The sequence below is a fragment of the Theropithecus gelada genome, chromosome 10 (genome assembly GCF_003255815.1).
Source record: "Theropithecus gelada isolate Dixy chromosome 10, Tgel_1.0, whole genome shotgun sequence".
NCBI lineage: Eukaryota > Metazoa > Chordata > Mammalia > Primates > Cercopithecidae > Theropithecus > Theropithecus gelada.
In genome coordinates, this window is record NC_037678.1 from 65,295,578 (window position 1) to 65,301,577 (window position 6,000).

Sequence of the window (6,000 nt, forward strand, 5' to 3'; positions counted from 1 at the left end):
GCTGCCAACATCCTCTCCTGAGCCAGCCCTGCCCCAACCGGCATCTTCAGACTCAATGAGATCAGCCAGGCAAAGGCTTGACCACAGAGATGGCAGGGCCAGACCCAGAGAGGCCAAGTGACCTGTCCAATGCAACAGTGCAAAGCAGGTCCCATTTGCCAAGTACCTACCGGTGCCAGACACTGGGCACACAGCCCTCCTTTAACCCTAATCTAACAAGGAGATAGCTATTGTCCCCATTTTCATGACAAAGAAACTAAGTCTCTCAAAAGATACAGTAAATGATCCAAAGACACACAGCAAGTGGGACGGTTGCAACATAAACCCAGGCCTGTCTGACTCCTGAGCCCTTATCAAATCTTTGGTCCCCATGTCTCGGGCTGACCCCTCCCTGCTCCCCACCTCACTCCCAGCTTCCCGCCACCCAGCATTGCACTTCCCACACCCCCGGCTCTCATCCTCTCCAGCCTTGCTGCTAGTGAACTTCTACTCCACTTCCAAAGCCCAGCCTCAAATACCCGATCCTCTTGAGACCTGATCTAGGCCTCCATAAAATACTGGAGTCCAGCCCACAAATCTAGTTCTATCGCCAGATCTTTCTATTGGTCAGCTCTGTACCTCTGGCCTCCAGCCTGAGGCTGTTCACACAGGGGACACCAATCAGCCCCCTGTGTGACGATGAAGGCCAAACTCCTCCCCAGGGCCCACAAGGCCCCAGCATGGTCCGGCCCTGCTGATACACCCGCTCGTTCTACCTCTTACCCACTCCCCTTCATTGTGTACACTCCAGCCTCACAGCTTCTCCCACTGATTCTCCATGACAGCACACATCTTGGCACACACCCCAGGGCCTTTGCACGTGCACTTCCTGCTGCCTGGCAAGCCCTTTCCCTAACTCTATGCCTGGTCAACCCCTACATGCCTCCTTCAAGATTCCTCTGTACCCCAGGCCTCTCTCCCTGAGCCCTTATCATATCTGTGATTATACAGTAACTCAACTGGCAACTTGTTTGCAACTTTGCTCACCCTCCAGATTCAAACTTATGGGAGGCCAAGGACCTGTTCCCAGGCTCCCAGCAAGTATCCAACCAGGCTGACCACACCCCACCACCCCAGAGCCCCTGGGAAGGGAAAAAGAGCTCCCTCTCCCCTTCTTTGCTGAGTGAACTCTTGCTAGTCCTCAGCTCAGGCCCTGCCACCTTCTAGGAGCCTCCAAGACTCCCACAGCTCCCACTCCCTACTAACTCCAGCACAATACTGCTCAGCCCCAGTTCCAAGTTCCTGGTACACAGCAGGTGCTCAATACAGGGGTCACAAATGCTTATACATGGGGAGGTCTGAGAAAATGGGGTCAGCTGAGGACCAGAGAGATGGGCATAAGGTCCCTCAACAGGTCACCGAGCCATCTCCTCTCCGGTTCCTGGGGCTTGAGGGAGCCAGACATCCCTCCACCCCACCCCCCAGGTCACAATCAGAGAAGCAAAAGCAGGAACCAGGCTGAGCTGTGGGTAAGTCATGCTCCAAGAAGAGCTAGGGGACAGGGAGAGACAGCCAGGGCCCTTCTTCCTAGAAGAGATGGGCCTAAGCTAAGCCTGGTGGGGCAAGGGTAGATAAGAAGCACCTGGAGGAGAGGGCGCTCTGGGAGGGACACTGTTTAGAAGCAAAGGCCCAGGGGCACGCGGGAGGGCCTAGGCAGGCAGTCAGCTGAGAGAGGTGACACACTGTAAATCATTTCCTTGGGTGGAAAGACCACATCACCACATCACCAAAAAGGCCTCGTGGCTTTCATTCAATCCCTCAGCACAACAGTCTTTTCCGGCCCTGCTGTGTGCGCAGTCCTGTCTTGGGAGCCTCCACTGCCCCATCACTGGAGGGATGCAAGGGCAGCCAGACTGTGGTCTCTGAGGTCGGGGCTTTCATTCCAGCTTGCAACTGTATGGCCTTGGTCAAGTCACTTCCCCTCTCTTAGCCTCAGTTTCCCCATCAGCAAAATGAGGATAAACAACAGTCCTTACCTCCTAAAAGGTGTTCAGTAGATGTTGGCAGCTGTCATTACCATTGGCCCAGTTTTATACGTGGCAAAACTGAGGCCAGAAGGGAAAAGTGAGTTGCTTACAGTCAGTCACCCAGCTGCTGGCTGGCAGGATGGTGCCAGGGCTGTTTCTTTCTCAAGGCACCAACCCATCTTCTTCTAGGATGAACTGGCCAGCAACCTCACATCTCACTCATCTTTCTCAGCCAATGCGTCCAGTGAACAATTCATTTATTGAGCATCTACTACATGCCAAGCCTCTACCTGCAGAAGTGCTTAGAATCTTCACCTGAGGATTCTCATTTCACGTATGGGGACTTAGTGGGGCAGTCTCTTGGCCCAGGTCACTGGGCAAGACAAGAAGCCTCAGTGCCTTGACTCCCCAGCCAGGGGGCTGAGAAGAGGGTCTGCAAAAGGACCAGCCTGGCCCACCCTAGAAACCAAGTCTGATCCCAGCTGCACTGTGGCTGTGACTGGGCCTGGACTTACCCCAGGTGACCCAGCAACCACTGCCCCAAATTGTACAGAGTCCATGAAGTTCAGGAGGCCTTGCCCAGGGGCACACACAGGCTCTGTCCACTCCTAAGTCCACCTGAAGGACACAGGTGCTGAAAGGATACCACAAAGGTGAGCCCCTTCTGTTCACCCCATCCTTCCACCAGCCCAGCAATTCCAGCCAGGCCCACCTGCCACCAATGAGGACCCCAGTTCAGAGAGGCAGGCAGTTGTCTGAGGACACACAGCAGGGCAAGTGGCAGCCCTGGTGCAGGACTCAAACCCACCCCCAATCCCAGCCCAGGCAGACAGGTGGACCTGGCCCGGTGGCCAACACCCAAAACTTTTGCCAACTTCTGAGCCGGCTGGTGGCTGGGCCTGCTCTGGGGCGAGGCTGGGGGCTGTGGGCAGTGGAGACTAAACGCAGTCTGGCCCAGTCCCTTCCAGGCCGGCAGCACCAGGCCCTACCCGAGGCCCCATGAGGGCAGGGAGGTCCTGGTGGTTCGGCCTGGCGCCCTGACCCCGGGGCCCCTCAGCCTGCCCTGCCGAGCCCCTCCACCTCCCACCCTGGGCCGGGGGGCGCAGGACCGGGCAGCCCAGCCAGAGGCGGCGCCGACTGGCTCAGATTTCAGATTTGGCCTAGACCTGGCCCGGGGGCTAGGGCCCAGCTCACCCGCTTCTCTGGGGGATCCTATGGGGAGCACTAGCTGGAGGGGGTCCCCACGCAGCCAGGACCCCTGCGTCCCCCCGCCCAGTCCCCTCCCCCCGCGGCATCACAACAAAAGGCCGCGCTGGGCATGGCCCTGTGCGCCCGCCCGGCGCTCGGGTATCGCGGCTTGGCCCGGGGGGTGGGAATTGGGGGGTGGACAGGAGCCCCCGCGGGCCCGCGATCCGACCCAGGTGGTCCAGGGCGGGGGCTCCCCCGCGCTGGCCGGGACGGGGGGCCCGCGGAGGGGCGGGGGACGCTCACCTGGGCCGGCGGGCGGGCGGGCGCACCGGCAGACGGACGCACGGAAGGGCGGACCGCGGGACGGCCGGCGGGTAGGGCAGACGGCGGCCTGGCCGCTCCGGCTCCCAGGCCGGAATGGATTCCGGGCTGGGAGAGACAGATCGAGAGAGAAAGGGAGGAGGAGGAGGAGGAGGAGGCGGCGGCGGCCCGGGGAGGGGAAGAGGAGGGAGGGAGCGCGCGAGCTGGGAGGAGGGGCCCGGCAGGCAGCCGGGAGGAGGAGGAAGGAGGAAGCGCGCGGGGACGGATTCCCCGCCGGTGACCCGGGAGAGACCCAGGCACGGCCGGGGTCCAGGCGGGGTGGGGACACCGGGCAGAGAAGCCCCGCCTCCCACTCCGCCAGGGCGTCCCACCCCGCGGGCCCCATCCGCCCCCAGGCCAAAATGCCCTCCTCGACCCACCCACCCTCTACGCCCCAAATCTGCCTCTCCCGAAATCACAATTAGTAATAATATCAGCGGGCGCGGAGCGCCCGCTCTGGGCCAGGCGCCAGGCTAAGCTGCTCAGGTCGACTTCAGGGTTTAATCCTAACCACCACCTGGCCTGAGTGGCGGAAGATCGCCCCACTTTACAGATGGGGAAACTGAGGCACTGACAAGAACCAGGCCCTAGACTTTAACCTTGACCTGAGTTTCTCAAAGTGGGGGCTGGGGCAGGAGGGACAGGGTGGGGAGGAGCGACCTTTATTTTAATAGTTGTGGGTTCATTTTAAGTGCGTAAGGAAAAAACATCCCTGGCAGCCCATTGGAAGTACCCTAGTTCCAGTTATTACTGCTTAGGAGGGGTTGGCCAGGGCATCGGAGTGGCACTCACACTTCCAAGTAAGTAAAGAGGCTAAGTATCTCTGAATCAGGGCAGGAAGTGTAGCGGAAAAACGGGACATTGAGGAAATGCTGCTTTAGGCCACAAAGACTCCCCTATCACCCCCTGGCACAGGCTCCAGGGCTATCCTTTTGGGGCTGGGCACCCCACCCTTGGCTCCTCACCTGTCCTGGAATCCTAGCACAGGGAAAGGTGGACCTGGGTCCTGCTTTAAATATCACACCTGCCTCCATGTTCCTTCTTTGAAAGTTCTCCCATTTCACAGATGGGAAATTAAGGCCCAGCCAGGTCAAAGACAAATAGAAGCCTTTGCCAGGCTTCTATTCCCTGGGCAAAGGTCCCTGCTGAGAGGAGCCGGGAGGAGCACCCTAGAATGTGGAAGGCAAAGGCCTCTGGGTACAAAATACCTTCCAGGAGACCAGGAATGAGCAAAGCCTTACTCTACACTGATCTAGGTTCGCATCTAGGCTAGCTGCCCCTCTGTTGTGGGGTGGACAAGTCCATCAGCTTCCCAGCCCAGCCCCCTCACCTGTAAAACCGGAGTGAACGTGGCCAGAGAAGATTCCTGGGAAGGCTGAAACTGACCAGTGTGAGGATGGTCGGATTGTGCTAGATGAATAGTAGCTCTTCCGGTGATAAACTGAGGCCAAAGGGGAAAGGGGCTGCTTGAGGTGCCACAGCCAGTCAACAGCAGAAGCCAGGCGAAATGGCTGCCCTTGTTTGCAAGGCTGGCTTAAAGATTAACCGCAGCTTCTCAGGGCTAGGCGGGCCCCCGGCTGGAGAAGCAGGTTTCTCAGCCCTCTTCCATTCCTTAGACATGTCTAAAGGCCTTTACTGGCCGTACGGGGCTCGGGGGGAGGCAGGTATATTCACCCAGTGACACGCTGGAGCTGGCCCTTGCCTACTTGCAAGAACCGACTGTGCTCATCTCTTCCCAAGTCCATATTCGAGAATGTCACACTGGTTAGCTCCATGTCAGCCACAGTGGGAGTATTTACCCCTTGGACATCAGAATACGCTACCAATCAAGCCTCTTTTTCCTTCCACAGAGCTGGTTGTTCAATATGTACCAGCACATCACTAAATTCATCCCCAGGAGTTCAACAGAAAATTCTGGGCTTTTCGAGAACTGGGATGACAGGGAGCTTAAAAGTACAGATTTTGGACCAGACCCAGGTTCAAGTCTCAACTCTGCCACTTTGCAGATAATGTAAGAAGCCTCAGTATGCCAACCTGAACAGTGGGCTAAAGATATCACAGCCCCCAGAAGACGCACGTAAGGATGAAATGAGGTGATGCCCCCATAGCACATGTGAAATCTCATTCTCATTCATACCCTACACGCTCTTATCAGAGAGGAGGCAACTCAGACAAGTAAGGGTTCTGCAGGCAGATGCAGCTTCGCACCTGAAGCTACCGCCGGCTTCAAGGGCCTGGCTCAGCGGCTGAGGTTCTCAGGAGGATGTGGCCAGCACAATGGTTTCATTATTGAGCGTTTGAAGCGCTCTTTATTTTTAACCACCCCTCTGGGCTTTTGCTCAGGCTGTAACCCCTGCCAGGAATGCTCAGCCCCTGTCCCTGGCTACCTCGCCTTGTTCTTCAAAGTCCAGAGTAAATGCCACCTTCTCCACAACATGCTTCCTGA

General features: G+C 57.7%; 1 protein-coding gene across 4 annotated transcripts in view; it reads right to left on the bottom strand.

Annotated features, from left to right (window-relative positions):
• Positions 1-5,078, bottom strand: part of SRC (SRC proto-oncogene, non-receptor tyrosine kinase) — a 61,379-nt gene extending 56,301 nt beyond the window's left edge. For 3 of the 4 annotated variants that reach the window (XM_025400248.1, XM_025400245.1, XM_025400243.1), the window contains exon 1: positions 3,498-3,773. The gene's annotated coding sequence lies outside the window, so the exon portion shown is untranslated. Of the gene's footprint in view, positions 1-3,497; positions 3,774-4,884 lie in introns of those variants that run through there. The other variant, XM_025400246.1, reaches the window with a different exon arrangement.
• Between the last annotated feature and the right edge of the window lie 922 nt (positions 5,079-6,000).